Source organism: Ursus americanus, chromosome 20 (genome assembly GCF_024610735.1).
Source record: "Ursus americanus isolate L20-20 chromosome 20, mUrsAme1.1.p, whole genome shotgun sequence".
Classification (NCBI taxonomy): Eukaryota; Metazoa; Chordata; class Mammalia; order Carnivora; family Ursidae; genus Ursus; species Ursus americanus.
The window spans coordinates 50,513,627-50,534,289 of NC_142146.1; the positions used below are offsets into that span (position 1 = coordinate 50,513,627).

Sequence of the window (20,663 nt, forward strand, 5' to 3'; positions counted from 1 at the left end):
TCCTGGGATCCTTTCCTGGCTTGACTCTTTTTCTGGCTAATTGACTTAGTCCCTCATTGCCTCCTCGTATAAAGGATTGATAATATCCCCCTTTCAGGACTACGCCCCACTGTTAATGAGGCAGCTCACATAAAGCACCTAGCAAGATATTGGGCACATAGTATATGCTTTACATAGTTGGTCCTCCACTGAGATTCAGTGAGAGCCTTGAAGATGAGTAGAAATTTGACGGTCTGGAAAAAGTCTAAGAAAAAGGCATTTCAGCTCAAAGGACCATTACAGTTGGGTGAGTCAAGCAAGAGAAGCCTTGGGGGGGGGGGGGAGAGAAAGACAGAGAGAGAGAGAGGGGGGAAGTGGAGAGAGAATCTCAAGCAGAGTCCCCGCTGAGCTTGGAACCCATTGTGGGGCTTGATGCAGGGCTGGATCCCATGGCCCTAAGATCATGACCTGAGCTGAAATCAAGAGGCGGATGCTTAACCAACTGAGCCACGAAGGCGCCCCTTAAGTAACTCTTGTATGTGGCTAAATGCCGGTACAAAGACCTAGGTCTCCTCTTTCCCTTTTCTTTTTGTTTCTTCTCATTTTCTTCTTTTGACTTCTTATTGTTTTTCTTTAATCCCTCTCCTTTTGTTCCTCTTCCTTTCCCCCCTTCTTTTTCTTTCTTTCTTTCTTTCTTTCTTTCTTTCTTTCTTTCTTTCTTTCTATGTCAGGAGATACATTGTATTCCAAAAACCATCATTATTTTCCCAGGGAATCTTAGGAATATTACATAACTTTCCTGAAACAGCATAGTTTATAGGAGTTAAGACCTGGAAGGAGCATGATTTCAAATTTAAATCAGGAAGAAGAGCTATTTGCCCCACTGAGACATTATTAACAAAGGAATAATGATAACACCTACTGCGTACTGAGTGCCTGTTACCTACTTCATATGCAATATCATGATTTTTCACAACTGTAAGGCAGATATCAGCCCTGTTTTACAGGGTGAGAAAAATCAAATAAATCCTAGATTTGGTGGAACTAGGATTTAAGCCTAAGTCTCAATTCAAAGACTGTGGTCTTTCCTGCATACCGTCCTTCCTCTCCAAACTTCTTGATTTTCTCTGGTCTCCCATCTCTGGCCCTGTACTCATGCTTATAGTCTTCAGCTCTGGAAGCAGTAGTCATGTTTAATAGAGAAGAGTAGTTAGGTCATCTATATACACAAGAAACATGGCAATAGTATTCCTAGCTCTTTGTTGGTTCTGAGAGTGGAATTTTATTTAATAGATGCCAAAGTTATTAATAGCTTATTAAAATACATGAAAGACACGGGAATGCCTTTGATTCCACCAGATTCTCAGAATGATTAATACTGAATCAATGAGTGCCTCTCCCTAAATTGTTCTGTTTTTAATGCCTGAGGTCATAGAGCTGACCTCCTTCTCTTATTCTTTTTGCTTCATCCTACTTATGCAGTGAACAGAATTATCACCATACAGAAAAACATGGAGAATCTGTTCTGCACACTCAGGAGAAAAATGTATCATTTTGAGAATTTAACAACTATTGTAGATGTTTTATTCATTTATTCTCTTGGTGACTTAGAGCAATTGTCAAGAAGACTGTATGCTTTCAGGCCGGAGCCTACTTTAAATACCAGTATGTATTCTTTGTCTTTCAAATGTGATTTGTAAGGCTCAACAGTTTTTTTTAACTGAACCATGAATGTGTCTGAATACAATGAAAATTGGAACAACTTCTTTGTGAGTTTCTTTGCTTATAAGCAAAATGGTTCAAGTAAGATAGTGTACAATTGCCTAATTTCTGTTCTAATTTTCATGAAATGCTTCTCTCTGGCCTATGATGTTCTAATTTACCACTGGTGGCTACACACACATGCTAATACGTAGTCATACAGACAGACACACAGACACACACCTACTTCTTTGCTCATTTCTAAGATAAATTTTTCCCCTGGAGGAAGGCAAGACTTAAATGTTGAAAGAGGAGGAAATTCACAGGCTCTTTGCTGGAATTACAAAATATTTTTTGTAGAAATGACTTTAGAGAATATTGATCCAAAGTTTTCATTGATAAGGAAAATGAGACCCAGGGAGGCAAAGTTCCATACTCAAGGTCACACAGGGTTGGAATCCATCTTTTCTGACTTTCGGGTTGAGATAGGTTAGACTGATCAGAGGGGGAGCAAACCTTAAAACAATTTATGGAAAAGGTGCCACTTTGAAACAATGTTCCTTTGCTCCTGGCTACCTTCCCCACTCCCTCCTCAGTTTCTTTATCAGAACTTTCGGTTGAAACTGACAGCCCAGATTCTTCTATGCCTTTTACCTGCCTTCAGGCTTTCTACCATCCTCCCTAACTTGACCCCACTTCTCACAAGGGCTGCTGCTTCTTCCTAGTGGAAAAGTATTTTATAAACCTGCTCAGAATTTACAGGAATGTCACTGAGAGAGCTATTGCCTAATGGCAAAGATGAATGGCAAAAATGTAGACAGCAATAGAAGAGAGGTTTTTATTTTTTAATTACACTAAGTAAGTAACGTTGGTTGGGAGAGGGAAGACCTTAGTTGGTGGAGTGGTTCTTAGTCTTTAAATAATAACCACCTGGGCCAATATCAACCACCTAGCCGTACAAACGTCTTTGCATACGGTCAAGCGTAAAATGCATAGTAAACATGAGAACTGTTATCTAGAGCTTGTATCTTTAAGCCTGTAAAACAACTAACATTTTTATAGTTCTTTACCGTTTACAGAGCACTTGCACATACGTTTTCCTCTTTGGGTCGCAAACAGCCGTGTGAGCTCATTAGGGCAATCTGTGTTGTTCTCTAGAGGAAAAACAAAAGTTCGAAGTTAGACTTACTCAGGGTGGACTCAAGTCTGGGGCTTCTAATTCTATAAATCCCAAGGTCTTTTCATTTCACCACTTTGTCTCCTAAAAAGCCCACCAGTTTTAGAAATTTGGAAACTTGGGCCAAATCTATTTAGAAGGTACGAGGGTTAATTTTCTGTGCCATCTGCAGCAGGTCCAGGCTACCATGCAAAGCTGCTCCGCTGCTTGGGCATATGATCCCAGAAGGGTATGTCGAGATTATTTTAAGATACTATTTCCTCAGTGCTGTGGCAGGTGGGGTCAGAATGTGGGGCATAGACATGCACACTGGATAGAACTTGGCTGGTTTTGGATGATTCGAATATGATAGGACACACTGGCTTATTCGCTCTTTTATTTTTATAAAATGCTTCTCTCTTGCATGCATACACACAGAGATTATTGATGAGAAAGCTAGTATCTTTGGGAAAGTGGGCTTCCTAATGTGAAACCCCACTATGAAACTTGTTTCCCCACTCACAAGACCTGAAGAGGCCTCCTTCTGCCCTGTTTGTCTTTGGGCCTAGAAGAGCAAAGGACAGACGTACCTTCAGACACCTCTGTCCTGAGAAAAGAGAAGGGAAGGGACTGGGCTACTCAGGCATTGTTACTCTTTCCAAACTGTCACTTTATCTCCCCTTGGGCGGAGTAAATAAGGCAGGGAGAAAAGCCAGGATTGTAATGAAGCTCCCTTCACAGGGCAGGAGACGTCAAGAGTGGGAAGACATGCTGCACCCTACTGTAAATTAGTGAAGATTACATGACTTAATGTAGGTGAAACACTTAGGGCCTGGTCTAGAGTCAGTACTTGATTCATGGAAGTGCTTTAAATTAGAAATCCACAGACTCATTTCTGGTTCTAGCTCCTCCATTAACTGAGTGATTCAGTGCAAGAGACCACATCTGTCTTGTTCACTGCTGGATTCCCAGAACAGACACAGGTGCCTTGCACAGCACCTCTAATGATGACGATGATAACAACAATAATACTGTTTTTAAATAAATTAATTTTTCCTCTCTGAATTTGCTTCCTCATCCATAAAATGAGGAATTTGATTTTGACATTTAAATCTCTTCCTTGCTCTAATGATCTAATTCTATAATAAAGGATCTCTGCAAATCTGATAAACCTGTTTTTTAGCTTTATTTACTTATTTATTTTAGATTTTATTTATTTATTCGACAGAGATAGAGACAGCCAGCGAGAGAGGGAACACAAGCAGGGGGAGTGGGAGAGGAAGAAGCAGGCTCATAGCAGAGGAGCCTGATGTGGGGCTCGATCCCATAACGCCGGGATCACGCCCTGAGCTGAAGGCAGACGCTTAACCGCTGTGCCACCCAGGCACCCCTGTTTTTTTTTATCTTTAAACAACAACAACAACAATAACAACAGGGTTTACTGCCAGCATTCTCATTTAGTCTTCCTATTTTGAATTCCAATATTCACAAAAGGCAACTCACTAAGAATAGCAACATATGTATCCCTAATCATGTTAGGGTTAATTAATTTTTCTCTATCCCCCAAATATCCTGGTCAATTTTAGTAATAGTGCCAGCATTTTATTTCATTCCTTATAATTTTTTTAAAAAAACTTTCATTTTCTCTGTTAGTCAAGTGTCCACAGCTATTGCTACTATAAGTTCTTCTCAATTTAAAAGTTTAGGATTTTGTGGAATAAATCCAATGTTGCCAAGCATTCAGATCCTTGTTTTAGAAAATCTCTTCCTTGTTCACTGAGCCAAAAACAAAACCATTCTCCGGTTGTTACATATTAGAGATGAGAAAACAGGCTCACGTAGTAATACAACCAGGGCACAAAAATATAGATGGCTGAGCCTAGCTCTGAGCACTTTATTTTGTTGTTTTTTATTTTTTAAAGATTTTATTTATTTGAGAGAGAGAGAGACAGAGACAGAGATAGTGAGAGAGCACCAGCTGGAAGGAGAGGGAGAAGCAGGCTCCCTGCTGGTTCAATCCCCAAGATCATGATGACCCCAAGAGCCCAAGGCAGCTGCTTAACCAACTGAGCCACCTAGGCGCCCCTCCAAGCACTTTTTACAGTGCCTTTATGTTTTATTAGTATTTTATTAAGCAATTGGTACTTATGATCATGTGCTCCATCATCCACTGTGCAGCTAGAAAGCTAATATGCTCTGGAAGAGGGCATGCACAGAACATAATAGAATTTAGCACTTTTTCATTAAAAAGTCTAAAAATTTCTTATTTACATTTGAAGGGATTAGCTAACAAAGGCAAATATCATAAATCCAGTGAACAGCCTCAAAAGGCACAATGGAAAATATCACAGAGTAGGTGAATGAATTCAGCAACTCTAAAAAAGTTTCTTCAAGACTCAGACCTTCTTTATGCACTGCTATTTCAGTTTGGAGTCTAAAAGACTATCTATCTACTTTGTGTCTGACTTATTTTCCTGTCAGGCAGGAACTGGAATTTGAACTTTGCTCTCCAAAAGCCAAAGGCCAACTAATTTAGAAGGAGACTCTCAAAATCAATGATGGTTTCTTCTAGTTTCATTAGCTCTGTCTAAAGTGATGAAAGGATTTGATTCCCAGATAACCATGATCCTTATTGCTATTTTTACAAATCACATTAATTTCTATACTTAGTTCTGATCACTTGTGGCATTCCTGAGGCAAGTCTGGATTCATGCAGCATTCCAATCCTGAGTGCCTTTTCAAGTTTCCAACAGAACCTTGTGCTGGTGAGTGATGATACCTTTATTGTAGTAGCCCCAAGGTGTGGAAGTTGTTTCCTGTGGCCTAGACTCAGCCCTACCCCTCCACTTGTTGAAACATCTGCAAATACTTTTTTCATTTCAGAGGCATCTGACCACAGCTAGCCTCCCATCTGGATTGCTTCCTTTTTCCTGATTGCTCATGTAGGCATCAATAATCTGGGAAGGCATGGAGCAACAGAGAAACTGGGAGGGCTTAGGGATTAGAATAGAGTGCTTCGAGGTTAGTTCTTAGGGGTTTTCTCTCATACTCATTCATTAATTGACTCATTCAATCATCGTGATTGATTACACGGTACTAGCAATGCGAATATCAACATGTAGCAATATCTGTCCTCAAACAGAAAACAATCTATTACATGCAACATTTATTGTCTCAGATAGGGAATTACATCAATCAGTTTATAGTAGTAAACTATTTTTACTAGGTGTGTTCTGTGTGTAAAGTTCCACAGTTGCTTTAATTCTTACCCTTGTTAGGTATAGGATTTGTGGCATATTTTACTTAATCTCTTCCCCCCCCCCTTAAAAACTGAAAAGCAATGCTCTCGATTTCAATAAAATTGAAAGCAATACTCTCTGAAGGCTTTTGTAAATAATAATCATTAATTAATTTAATAAATACCATAGGAATCTTTACTCGATAAGCAAAATGATCAATTGTGTAGTGCAAAGTAATATTTCTTCATATGTTTCATTTGCTTTAGGCCTATATGTTAAGCCATGAATCTAACTGCTTGACTATTATTAGATTCTGAGACTATATTTTAGAAGGTGTTAATGCAGTTGGATCATTTCCAAGCTCTTATATGATATTAATTCCAAGTTTTAAAATATATTTATATTATGCCCACATTTGCGCATTTTAATAAGTTACATTTAAACTCTCATTTTATTATAATCAAATCACACAAAGAACTAATTAACTCCATCCTGGGAGTTGTTGAGCAATGATGATACCTTCAAAGCAACAAGAAATTTAAGGTGTATTCAGGGCGTGGCCCATCCACCCAGGATTTCAAAACGACATGGTTCTTCAGGTCCTGTTGGGGCTCATCTATCTGCACGTCTTCCCTGCAGGAGTTCGGACTAATCAGGTCACTACATCCTGACACTGCAGTCTCCACCACTCATTGTTTGCAATATGACGTAATGTCAACAGACCACAGAGAAGTTAGCAACGGGAAAAGGAAAACACTTTAATACCCAAGGCCATCCCTAGGGTTCAGCCGGACATATATCCTATATCAAATCACCTGATATCAAATCCTACAAATGAGCTCGGCCAAAAGGTTGAGCCATGTGGTCTGACTGTATCATGTTCTTCAGCTGCAATGCAATACTGAGGCAACCTGTTGTGAGCTGACAGTTCTTTCAGTTTGCTCAAACTGAAAAGGCAGTTTTGTTGCTCTATCATTGCTTCCTCTTGGCCGCAGAACATTTCACACGGCATCATGCCGCAGCTAGCTTTCATTACCTAGATATTATTTGAAATTGTGGAAGCTGATAGGGGTTGCTGGTTCCCTTCTTCAGCCTTGGCTTCTCCCCATCCCCCAGTGTTCCCTGTCTTGCTATTCAGAGCCGTGCTATTCAATATAACATGAAAATACATGTCAAGGGCAGATGGCAGCTAGTTGCCTGAGAACTCTGAAGAACAAAGACAGCCACGGTGGCCCTATAGTACTGTGTTCAAATTAGAAAAAGGATGGATGCAAAACACATGTCTTAGAGGGTGAAGGTAGGTGCTAGAATTCAATGCCTACCCACCTCCTCTGCAAGGCACCACGATACAATCAACAAACTGCACAAGTGTATGGTGTCCTGGCAAAAAGGGCATGTGTAGCCTTAAAATGATGGCAGAGGGCATTAAGAAAGATAAGGGCAACTTGGATATGGAGCATGATGGAAAACAGCAGTATTGTTTGGTTTGGACTTTTCCTTTCCCTCTCTAGAGATCTATTCTAAAAGCTGAGACCAGGAATAGGTTTTACATTTACACAAAAATACAAGTAATGTATTACTATTTCTAAGGTAATCTGCCCTTTTTAAAGAGACCAAAATTATTTATTTAAAAAAATTTTTTTTAAAGATTTTATTTATTTATTTGACAGAGAGAAAGACAGCCAGCGAGAGAGGGAGCACAGCAAGGGGAGTGGGAGAGGAAGGAGCAGACTCCCAGCAGAGGAGCCCGATGCGGGGCTCGATCCCAGGACCCTGGGATCATGCCCTGAGCCAAAGGCAGATGCTTAATGAGTGAGCCACCCAGGCGACCCCCAAATTATTTAAATATTACATAATTCACCAGTTTTGTCTGTTTACTCCTGTATCTCTAATACCTAGAACAATGCCTGACACACAGTAGGTCCCTTAATATGTTGAGTAAATCTCTAATCCAAGACTTTTGGTCATCAAGCAATAGGAAATTAAGCCAAGGGGCACCTGGGTTGGTTGAACCTGAGCCTTTGGCTCAGATCATGATCTCAGGGTCCTGGGATAGAGTCCCATGTCGGGCTCTCTGCTCATCAGGGAGCCTGCTTCTCCCTCTCCCTCTACCCCGCTCATGTTCCCTCTCTCTCTCAAATAAATACATAAAATCTTTTTTTTAGAAAAAGGAAATTAAGGGGCACCTGGGTAGTGCAGTCGTTAGGCGTCTGCCTTCGGCTCAGGGTGTGATTCCGGAGTACCGGGATCGAGTCCCACATCGGGCTCTTCCGCTGGGAGCCTGCTTCTTTCTCTCCCACTCCCCCCCTGCTTGTGTTCCCTCTCTCGCTGGCTGTCTATCTCTGTTAAATAAATAAATAAATAATCTTTAAAAAAAAAAAAAAAGGAAATTAAGCCAAGAAGATCGCTCAACCTCAAGATTTCACAGATCAAATTAGGAAGGGTCATCAAAAATTAGTTTTTTCCTAGGCACTTAATAGGCCAGAGGCCTCAGCTTTCATATAAAAAACTGTCACCACAAATGCTACTCAATACTGATTATTTAGAACTTCCAAAGCGCACATCGCATTTGTCGACTGACCGTGAACATCTATAAGTCAAATATTTTACATAAGGATGCAGCCTCCCACTGTACTTCAGTATTTGATGGGCTAAATACAAAAAAAAAAAAAAAAAAAAAATTAAAAAATTTTAAAAATTTGGTGGCACAGTTGTATTTAAACATTATTTTATACTTCTGTAATTTTATATAAGGGCTGCCATAACAGCAGTACATTATTTGTAATAATTGAATATATCACCTTCCTCCAAAGATCTCAAAGCACCTTTCGTGAATAAGGAATATTCCTCCCTACACCTCTGGTGAGGTAGGTATGCTGTAGGCATTATTTCCATCATACCAGGATCACACATGAGTCATAAGGCAGTGGCAGGGCTGCCATTACTCACTCATGACACTTCAGTTCCCAGCTCTAACTATCAGAGAGTACTGCTTACACATTCATTCATTCCCTCATTCCTTCCTTCATTGAAAATACTTATTTGATGCAGCTTACTAAGCACTTAGTGTCAAGCCCCTACTTCCTTACTAACTCACACTGTATAAACATTACAATCTTTAAAAAAATCTCATAACATATTTAAAATTCAAAGAAATTTTTCTGCACATTGTGATTTATCCTGATTGTTTCACAGTGACATACCTACCACTGACTCGCTAAGGAAATGACTGAAATACAAACAAATTGAAGATATACTTTTCATGTTATGGCTGTTAATCACGTGTCTATAACATAAGGCTTTGAAAAAGAAAACGTTTGCCTGGTACAGCTAAATACTTGCGTTTTCTGTGTCTAATTAGAAGTTTCCGCCGTGTATTATAGTTGAGTTGGGACAAGATGTTCAAGACCATGAAAAGATGAATGTAATGGCTTCCTTGTGTCATGGTCTGAATTTTTTTTTCAGTTCATTTGTCCTTTTAAGTACTCTTACTGTTTGTACCCTAACTGAATTCACAATTGTTCCTCTTGCCAAACCATGCCTCCAGACTTGACTGTATAAATTAAATTTCATGCATGCATGTGCAAACCGTGTGCACTGCCTGTTAAACGAAGTAATATAAACAAATTAAAGGCACATTTTAATGACCCTTGAGTTCCGTGTTATAGTGGTTTTCAGACAGTTACCTACTGGGCACAGTGTAAGACACTGATTCACAGAAGTAATTTTCAGTGTGCCAACCGGGTTGCTCATAGAATCCAGTCCCCTAACTGTGCAAGCTGCATTTTGTACGGTTTTCTTCTCGGGCTCCCCACCCCCTTGCGGCCTCTGGGAATAGTTCTGACGCTCCCCCCGCGACCGCCGGGAAGGGGCTGATTCACCCCCAGCTCCCCCTGCCGGAGCCGGCGCGCGGGGCGGCCGCAGCCACGGCCACCAGGGCAGAGCCGGCGCCGGCTGCGTGACAGGCTGCACTCCCCAGCCCCGACGCTGTGGTAATTCAAACTGATCTCATCGCCTGTCGTCACGACACGCGCTTCCTCGCTTGCACGCGGCTTAGCGTGAGAGGCGCCGGGACAGCCGGCGCGCTCACCCCTGAGCCTTCGGGCAGACGCGCCCTGCAGGCCCCTTCGAGGCCCGCGGTGCAGCAAGTCCCTACTAGTTACAACGCCACCATCCTGCCTTCAAAAAAATGGTCCCCGGACGTCAACAAATAACCTAACCTTCCAAGCGTTGGCCTTCGCCCCCTTCGGCCTCGGCGGGCCCTGCCCCTCACCGCTCCCTGACGCACAGCCGCCACCTCCCCGGAGTTGGGGAGTAGGCGCCAGGTCGCCGGGGTCAGTCGCCCGGCAACGCAGCTCGCCTCCCGCGCGCCCCGGGCGTCAGAGCGCGCCGGGTTCCCGGCAGTCGGGACGCCGCGGCGGCCCCTTCCCGGGTCGCCCTGCCGGGGGCAGGCCGTCCGCATCCCTCCTGCGCAGGACCGGCAGGGCGGGAGACCCCCCCCCCCCATGCTGCTGTGACCTGAGACCCCCACGATGGTGCCGCCAGACTTAGAAGGCGCCGAGTAGGCGCCGCGCCTGCTAAGGAAACCGAGAGGGGTCCGCGGGGCGAGACCGATTCCTCGCCGGCGTTCCTCTTCTTCCCTCCGCCGCCAGCGAAGATGGAAACTTTTTGACGTTAAGTTGAGGGCATCACCCTCGCGGCTCAACTCGGCGGAGGGCGCGGTGTGTCAGGAGCCGGGCGGAATCCGAGATTCCTCGCCGGATTACTCGGCCGGATCGGCACGCAAGGCGGGCTCCGTGCCCGCCAGGAAGCCCCGAGCGAGCACGGAAACGCCGAGAGCAGGCGGCGGGGGCGGGGCCGCCGCCGCTGGGGTTGCGTGACCTGCCGGCCGGCGGCCGCACGCACTTCGTGCCGGTGGCGGCCTTCTCCAGCCTGGCCGGCCGCCGCCGCCGCGGGGCGGGAGGCGCAGGTGCTGGAGGGCGGCACCCGGTTTCCACTTTTACAACCCCAGCCGGGAGGGGAGTCACGCTATGTTTCTGGGAAAGGGAGTGAGTTCACCGGGGAGGACACAGCGTCTTCTTGTTATCAGAACGTGGGTAACATTCGGTAATAAAACGCGCTCACACAGGATGTATTAGACGAACTGGGAACCAGAGCTGCTTAATCAAAGAGCAATCATTAGGGGAAACTTTACAAAGAAAACTTTAAAGTAAGAGGCAGGGCGCACAGGTGCGATTCATGTGTCAGGCTTACACGGAAGGGAACAGAGCAAGGACGGCGGTTTTGGGAGGCAGTTTTGTCCACTCTGCGCAAAGATGAATAACAGAGTCGGGATTCTGTGCATACTGTTATTCCTCCTCGAAGCGTTCTTTCCAGTGCTTTATTTCAAAATCAGAAGTACCTATTTCCCTGGCATACTGACTGGAGAGACTTCTTTTATGTGGCGACTCAAGAATCCCAAGGGCATTTAGAAAAGAAAAGGCTACAAACATTATAAGAAGCCAGGATCTAAGCTCCTCTTCAAGATCATGAGAAAAAGTGTTTTTCGCTCAGATATCTGGATAAATCAAGTTTGGAGGGCAGAACAAAAATATTAACACCAAAATAGTTTAACACACAAAACCACCCCAGTGGACTAAAAGCTTTCGGCTTATTATCTATTTATTTATAAACTTTGATATGGTGGATCTAAGCTCTTACTTATTTTCCTCTATTACCCTTAGACCAATGGTACCTGGGGACACACGCATTGATTTTTGTTACACAAGTAACATATTATTGAAGAGGGGGATTCTCCCGGGTTAGGATACCTGCTGTAAACTCCTAGGGAACTTTTTCAAAATGCACATATTTACCTCCCAACTTATCTGTGTAAAGAGAGAGCAAGAGTCACTGTTCAATTTTAGAATGTTTTCCCAGCTAACTGATTCTCACGTAAGTGTATTTGGGGATGTTTATTTTGTCTGCCCAGCACTCTGTTTCCTCTGTGACAGAACGGCCCATTTAACTCTTCTAGGCATATAATTAGAAAGGGAAGTTCATCATGTGTGGCCTTGCCTACCTGATCCTTACAATTGGCCAGGAGGCATGTACCTGCTACCTCCTAGCTTCAGCAATTTGGTCAAGGGATTGCTGTATAACTTAAAGTGTGCCAAACAGTCATTTCCTGGCATTTTTCTAACTGGAGGTTGGGAACAGAAGCCTCCTCTTTTCCTCTTGGTGACAAATCTGGACTGTCAGCCACTGCTGTCCTTCCATGTGCAGAGACTGTAGAAGAATGGAACCAACTTTCATTAAGTGGTAAACTCAAAGGGCTGAGATGCCGCATGATTTTTTATAGTTCAAGAATCCATGTCTGAAGTTCTCAAAGCAATTCTGTTTCCTGCTTTCTTGAAGCTTGGTTATTCAGCTCTTCTGTTGATTCTGTGAGGTGCTCTGGTATCCTAATAAAATATACACTTATACAAATAAATAACAGAATATACTTAGAATGCTATTTGAAAATTTTTTTTGGATTTAAAATATTATTTTTAACTTGCTTTTTTTCACAGGACAATCCATTGGGACATTAATTACCAAAGAACCATATCATCATTTCTAAAAGATGCACAACCTTGATATTTGATATATCAATTTATTTCACATTTTGATATTTCCAACTTTTAAACATTAAACAAGACTGTGAGGAACACTAAATGTATGTACTAATAAGAAAGAACTTTACCAGAAGCTTCTGGCAGCCTTCTCTTGGAGCCTGTTTGATCAGAATTGGGTCATAGGCCCATTTCTTTTTCTTTCTTTTCTTTCTTCTTTTCTTTCTTTCCCTTTCTTTCTTTCTTTCTTTCTTCTTTCAAGATTTATGTATTTTAGAGCAAGAGAGCAAGGCAGAAAGCACAAGCCAGGGGAGGGGCAGAGAGAGAGTCTCAAGCTGACTCCCCGTGGAGACAGGAGCCTGACCTGGGACCCTATCCCACCACCACTGAGATCAAGACCTGAGCTGAAACTAAGAGTCTGACGCCCAACAGACTGAGCCACCCAAGTTACCCAATAGGCCCATTTCTTTTTCTTTTTCTTTTTTTAAGATTTTCTTTATTTATTTGACAGAGATAGAGACAGCCAGCGAGAGAGGGAACACAAGCAGGGGAAGTGGCAGAGGAAGAAGCAGGCTCATAGCAGAGGAGCCTGACGTGGGGCTCGATCCCATAACGCCGGGATCACGCCCTGAGCCGAAGGCAGACGCTTAACCGCTGTGCCACCCAAGCGCCCCGATAGGCCCATTTCTGATTTAAATCATTGGTAAAGGGGAAAGGGCTAGCAGAATTGACCTAATCTGAGCTGATTCCTGGAGTTGGGCTGAGTCGTTTGGGTTTGGAGGAGGGGAGGGGGAGAAGGTCTAGATTCCTGAACAAAAGGAAGAAGGGGGCTCAGATGTCCACTAAAATAGTTCTGAACATTTCAAGGTGTTCACAATATATGTATTAATTTTTGACCCTAGAAGCAATGTTTAAGAGTCCTATTGCTCTACACCCTTGCAAACCAGGGCTACTATAAGTATTTTATTTTTTTCATCTGTTTAGTAGATCTGGTAATGCTATTTGATATTTTTTATCAGTAATTCATAAAATATTTTAAGATGATCCACAACTCCTTATTTAATAGAATTAAATCATTCTATTAATAGAAATATAACAAAATGACAGGAAAATTGCTATAGATTCCTATAAATTCCATAGCTACCTAAAATTATAGGTACAGAAACATGAACTTCATCTCTGCAAAGGTAGAATGAAATCACTTCTGCCAATCACTTATCAGAACACATGTGAGTTAGACTCTTACGTGCTTCATTAGAATCTTATGGAAATCTCAGAAATAAGCTATAATTTCATTAAACAAATTGTACAAAAGCTGTTTTTTAAATATATAAGGCAGTTATCAGTTTTCAGTCTGAATTCATTAACATTTATTATAGGCTATATATTGAATGCTAAGTGTTGAAAGAACTAGCAGGGACATGTATTTGAGCATCAAATTCATTACAAGAGTTTTAAGTCAGTGCCATGAGAGCTTAGTTCTTTTTGTTTTTAAATATGTTCATGGAAGTAAATGTATCCTGGGGATGTAATGTACAATATATTGACTATAGTTAATAATACTATATTATATATTTAAAAAGTTGCTATGAATATAGATCTTAAAAGCTCTTGGGGCGCCTGGGTGGCACAGCAGTTAAGCGTCTGCCTTCGGCTCAGGGCGTGATCCCAGCGTTCTGGGATCGAGCCCCACATCAGGCTCCTCTGCTATGAGCCTGCTTCTTCCTTTCCCACTCCCTCTGCTTGTGTTCCCTCTCTCGCTGGCTGTCTCTGTCTCTGTCGAATAAATAAAATCTTAAAAAAAAAAAAAAGCTCTCATCACAAGAAAAAAAGTTTGTAATTATGTGTGGTAATGGATGTTAACTAGACTTATTGTGGTGATTATTTCACAATATATACAAATACTGACTCATTATGTTGTATACCTGGAACTAATATAATGTGATATGTCAATTATATCTCAATAAAAATAAATACACTCATGTAACAAATATCAAACTATATTTGGCACATAGTACACCTTATCAGTAGTGAACAGGCCATAAGAGAATATACTTACAATCCCTAAAGGTTTTGCTGTAGTGCCTGACTTACTTTTAATGTTTGAGAGTAGGCATTTATCACTTAAAGGCTTGATTGGAAATTTTGTTCAATAATTATATTCTCAGGGCTAAAAAGGATTCAGTATAGGATTTATCACTGCACAGATCACAACACATTTGAACTCCTAGAGAGAGATGCTATTTAAACATTGTGACCTTCATTTTATTAGGTACTCAAGTTTATACTGCCCATAGGATGGATTCAAAAATATACAGAGCAAAAACCCACAAATGGTATTTTGTGGCTAAAGCTTCCCTTTTATTTGGAATTAAAAATATACGAAGCAGCTTTACGAAGGAGTCTACAATTTTAAATGCCGATTAGCAGTTAAAAAAACAAAACAGTATTAGGAAAAAAAATCTAATCCACATTTTGGTGAGAATAAAGTGTGCTGAGGTAAGTACAACAAAGCAAGTAGTCACTTGTAGCTGACCTCTTTTTTGAAAACTGGAAGCTGTATCAGAAAAGTTTTGAAAAAAAGTAAGTCTAAGACAATGTTTCCAGAATTCAATACTTTTTGAGTATTTACATATGTTACTAATCCACAGTAGGCTGATGCCTCCTGGGTATTGACTGGCCAGCAGAGTCAACTAACACAATACATGAGGTCCAGGTGCTTCTGCTTATACTTTTCAGTCCAAGTACACTTCAGTACTCATGTGTTGGGCCATGCCCTTAGCCACTTCTTTCATTTGGATAAAAGTAAACAATAAGTAGGATCTGACTGAGTTATGTTTGGAAGGGTTCTCAATAAACGAGACATTGTGTATGAAGTGCCTGGCAAACAGAAAGAGCTCAATAAATGCTAGCTTTTAAAAAATTCTGCAATTGCTTTGGATAGAACCCAGAAATAGCAGTGAAAGCTGTGGTTGCTTCCAACCTGGGAGGCCTGTCTACAACCATTTTATTCAAACTTTTGAGGGAATAGTATGGTACTGTGTTCTGGTTCACAGGATAAAAATAAAGTTGGGCTAACTATAATTTTGCCATGCTCCTTGGTAAAGTTCTGAGCTCACTTTGAAATTAGCAATCTTGGGGAAGACTTCCTGAAATTTTTATCGACTTGCTGACAAAGTACCTATTCTTCCACATGCTTTTTATGGAGGGAGGGAAGGGGGAAATACTCTTACCAAAATGAATGGGATGAATGACAGTGCCCTGATGGATCAATATCTTAGGTAAATTCATAATAGAAACAAAAGTACAGACACTGTGTTCTCATAAATATTACTATTACAACACGAAAGTCTGTAGACATTGTGGAAAGCCCTCGTTTAGTCACTTTACAAGACTTTTCTCCCAAAACTAGGGACTATATTTTTTTCTTTCAGGAGTCATTGACCCACAAGGGAAAACAAATAATTAAGCGTCTCACAGGAGATTAAAAGGAACTTAATTATCACTGGATTACTTTACAAAGTCACAGTAAAAAGTGAAACTTACCTGATTTAAAATTTAAGAACAGAATAACACAAAACTTTATTCAGTATGTTGAATGATAGGAACATTTTAAATTCTACTTCAGCTCCAGTATGGCCAATAATGGGATGAAGAAAAGCAGCGGGAAAACAAAAAAGACAAGGAAAGAAACTCAGAGGGAGAAAGGGAGGGACTGAGATCAACAGAGAGCAAAGAATAAACACACAGAACACTGGGGAAAGGCTTATTGGATTACTTTTTTTTAAAAAGTAACACCCTGTCACGACTCTTCATCTGTGCTGCTGTCTTTCGGGAATAACACCTTTCACTGCTACTTTTTAACAAAAGCTATTCTTCACAATTTATTAACTCTCTTTATCCCTGAAATTCTTACTGGGCCTACTGCTCCCTGTTCAGTAGAACTTTCTCTGATGATAATGTTTCTAGATATGGGCTATCTAATGCCGTGGCAACATGTGACTACTGAGCACTTGTACTGTGGCTATAGTGCAATAAAAGAATCGAAGTTTTTAATTTCATTTTAAGTAAATTAAATAGTCACTTTTGGCTACCTTATTGGACAGTGCAGGTCTAAGGGGCATTACAGTGTGGATATTTATGGTGGGAGGAAAACTGGTCTTGAGAACATATAGACATGACTAAGGACAGATGAAATTAAATCACAGCCTGCATTATAGCCTTTCAGCTATATCTTCTCCCATCCTTAAAGCGTTCCTTTTGCTTATCATATACACAAAGTACTCAATAAATATTATTGCTGATGATCATACTACTAGCCAAACTAGCCTCAGAAGAGTCATCTTGCTTTAGGTGTGCAGTTTCTGTTCCAGATAAGGCACTCAGTGGATCTAGATGAACTGCCTTTTCTGTGCCCCGTGCCTAAACCCCATTATTGAAAACAGTCCTACCTTCATTGTCCCTCAAAGAAACACGGTGAACACGAATAGCTGTTGAAAGTTCTTTGCACTTCTCATAAGTGCTGTACCTGACCACTTCGTTGGCTGTCCTCTACCCCCTTAATCCTGTCTTCAATTCTCTTATTGCTTATCTTTTCCAGATGAATTAAAATGCTCTTTGAGGGGATGGAAACTCAAAGTCGTTGGTAGGCGTTGGGGCAAAAATATCAGCCAGGTTAAGTGTGCAGGGTATATCTATCTCCAAGACTTTGGGGAACAAGGTTTTTTGAGTTTTCAGTACTTCATGCTGTCGTTTTCATTAATAAACAGCGTTCATCACCAGTTTGACTATTGTTTCAGGACTGCTCTGCATCGTTTGATCACCTCTATATTACAGGTTTTAATTCGTTTTCTCTGTATTTATTCAACACTTCATTCGATAGTAACAAGCCTCTTTCTCTGCTAGTGAGCCACAGATGATTTTTCTTCTAAGAGCTGCATTGTCGACCTCATATAATCCTCAAAAAGGAGAGATCGGGACTATTAATGATCACTTGAAAATCACACCAAGGGCTGTCCCTACCTGCGTTAGTCACAGAATCACCCCATTCCGGTATGCTTGTCTCTTAGTAGTAGGTCATTAATAAATACTTGCTTTATGAAGGAAGGAAAGTAAGTCAGGTGGAAAGGTGAGCGGCCTTCTAGAAATAACTTTTGTACTAGGGGGTCTCAAGATACCTTTTGAACAAGCCCTTAAATCCCGACTACTTTGGGGTTAGGATGAAAATTTTAACGCCTTTCCAGTTGCCCTCGCTGCAATGCCAACGACCAGAGCTTCCTTTTACTCCCATAACCTCTTTAACAGGCGTCTCTCCTGTTAGCGCTCAAGAACTATAATTGCCCACTGCTGTGTCCGCCTAGCGGGCTCTAGAGCCAGGGATCGGAGGTATAGGGACTTGGGCCTCCACTGGAGGCTGAGTCTCTCTCCAACCCACCTTAAGGCTAGGGGTATTTCTCGCCTCCTCAGCAGCCTCTACAAGTACTCCAGCCCGCTCTCCCCCGCCTTGCCCTTCGCGCCCCTTCCTTCCCTCTCACAGCTCTCTGCGTAAAACAAGCCCTCCCCTCCCAATCCCGTCGTGAGCTTTCCCGCTTCCGCCGGGCGCGTGGGGCCCGGGGCGTGGCGAGGGAGCCCCGCTCTGCGTTGGCGAACGGCGTAGGCCGTGACGTCACCGCGCCCTGACGTCGAGCCGACGTGTAGCATAGTCTCCCGGGAGACCGGGAAAGCCGTTCGCACTTGGAGTCGAGGTCTAGGTGAGACAGTGAATGACTTCCTTGAGCCCCGCGGCCTACGCAGTCCCCCGGGACGCATTTCCGGAGCGGAGGCGTGCTGGCACCGGGGAGACGGCCGGAAAGCTGAGCCGCGGCGCGGCAGCGAGGGAATGTGGCCCCGAGCGTCGCCTCCGCCCCCCTTTGCGGCTCCTGCACAGCTTCCGCGAGCCCGCTCGGCCCAGGCGTCCTCTACTCTCCCCAAAAGCGCCGCTCGACCTCCTCCCCGCACCCTCCTCCCTCCTCCCGCCAAGGCAGGTCCCGGGGGAACGGGGTTAGAAAGGGACAGGTTTCAAAACCCTCCCAGCAGTTTTGGCTGGCCTTGCAGTTGATTTCTATTGGGAAAATCCCGCCGCTTTAGGAATGTCTTGGAACGTGAACTCCGTTTCACCTGACCCTGACCTGCTCATTTGCGGGTGATTCACACCAGGGGAAGGGTGTGTTTATGGAAGGGCCTGAAAGCTGAACGTGAGTTAATGGCCCAACGTGCGTGACACTGCTGTGAGGAAGGGAATCGGAAGTGAACAACCTAGGACGTTTCTGTGTTTTTTCGACATCTTCTTCGTGATTCCGTTAAGAGAGCAGGTTCACAAATACTTAGTAGCTACTGCCAGTTTCACCGCACCACTTGCTCAAGGGCAGTCTACTTGTATGTAATGTGAAAGAATAAAAGAAAACTGATTTGATAAAACATGCAAAATAATGTAAGAGTGAAGTAATAATTTAAAAAATTGCCATGTTGCCAAAGGTGAAAGAGACCTTTCCCTCACCCTTTCTTGAGAAACTGTATTTGTGTTTCCTCTGTTCCTTTAGTACGTAGGCAAATCTTTTTAAAGACCCAGAATGTTTTTCTTGAGGACATGAGAGCCATTTCTTTAAAATGTAAACATCAAGGAAGCTGTCTCCCTGTCTACTTGGGAGTTTCGCCTAGGCTCCTTACTTTAGTACCAAGGGATCTGTCATAGAGATTTGTATTCCTTAGAACAATCCTAATTAGCGCAGATAGCTACTGCAATTACTAGGTGAATAGAAAACGAACTACGAAATTGTAGGACAGACTGTATAGAGGATGAGTTAGCATTTCTCTTGAGAAGATGTATGTAATGGGTTGTATCTATATAGCTGTGTAAAAAAGTGGGATTTCTTTCTGTCTTTGTAGTCTGGTTAGCAGATTGGCTCTGATGTGCATCACAGTCTAGTTAAATGCTTATTCAATAATAAGATTGTTTTCTGCATTGTGGAGAGATTTTCTGTGTTGGCGGTATTTAATTTTTAATTTTTCTTCAATAATCAGAACTTGTCAAATTTCCCCACTTACTGTAATAAGGACACAAAGTTGGAATAGCTCTACAGATAAAGGAGGTACTAAACAAAAACTTCCACTGGTCCCTTGTTTATACTGTCACTAGATCCATGCTCTCAAATAATCTTATGGGTGGAATTTAAAAAGGAGATTTAGTTGGTAATTTTAGGAAAAATTCTACTCCCACCAGAGTTTAATTAAGATGATGCCATCTTATTTTACTGATGGTGAGTCCATTGTAAAATGACAGGAGAGAGAATAATGAGCCTTCTGTGAATAATGAGTTCTTGGCACAAGAGAGACAGTCTGCCAAACGTCAGATTATTAGGTACTTGGCTATGTGGGCCTATGTTAGCTATGTCAGTTAACTTTACTCCCATAGTTAACTCCAGTTAACTTTACCACACACACACACACACACACACACACACACACACACATTACCTATGGGAAGGTATGGGAAGACAGCTCATTAGTTATTTGTTTTAAACAGCATCTCATTAAAACAGCAGGCTTTGTGTTAACACAGGGGATGGGGAATTTTCTTTCCACCAGTGGTTGCACAATTAAGAAAAAAATACTTCCACTACAGAAATTTTTATCAACTATAATTTCCCTAACACCTTGCCGTGGCCGATGTTGCCATCTCTGATAGAGTACTATGCCTCCAGTCTATCTTTGTGTCAAAATCCTGCTCTGATCAAAAGCACACAGCCTCAGGGAGCCTTCCTAGTTCCCCATTCCCACCGGAAAGATAAGACATTTTTCTTTCCTGAACTCCTAAGTTGTTTCTTGTCTACCACTCTTGGCCCTCAGAGTTTCTTCCTTGCTATGGGATTGTGCCTGTATCATCTTACTCTGCTGCCCCCTTTCTCCTCCTCACTCTTTAGATGTATATATGAACATTTCTCATGAAACTGGACTGTG

General features: G+C 42.2%; 1 protein-coding gene and 1 long non-coding RNA gene across 3 annotated transcripts in view; one reads left to right on the forward strand and one right to left on the reverse strand.

Moving 5' to 3' along the window:
* The window catches only part of LOC148108428 (uncharacterized), a 35,807-nt gene extending 24,615 nt beyond the window's left edge, over positions 1-11,192 (reverse strand). The window contains exons 1-2 of the long non-coding RNA XR_015727905.1: positions 10,296-11,192; positions 2,751-2,834 (exon numbers count right to left, since the gene is read on the reverse strand). This is a non-coding gene — a long non-coding RNA (uncharacterized LOC148108428). The remainder of the gene's footprint in view (positions 1-2,750; positions 2,835-10,295) is intronic.
* Positions 11,193-18,348: 7,156 nt separating this feature from the next.
* Positions 18,349-20,663, forward strand: part of LEKR1 (leucine, glutamate and lysine rich 1) — a 171,444-nt gene continuing 169,129 nt past the window's right edge. Inside the window, exon 1 of one of the 2 annotated variants that reach the window (XM_087870309.1) lies at positions 18,349-18,418. The gene's annotated coding sequence lies outside the window, so the exon portion shown is untranslated. The remainder of the gene's footprint in view (positions 18,419-20,663) is intronic. The other variant, XM_045811980.2, reaches the window with a different exon arrangement.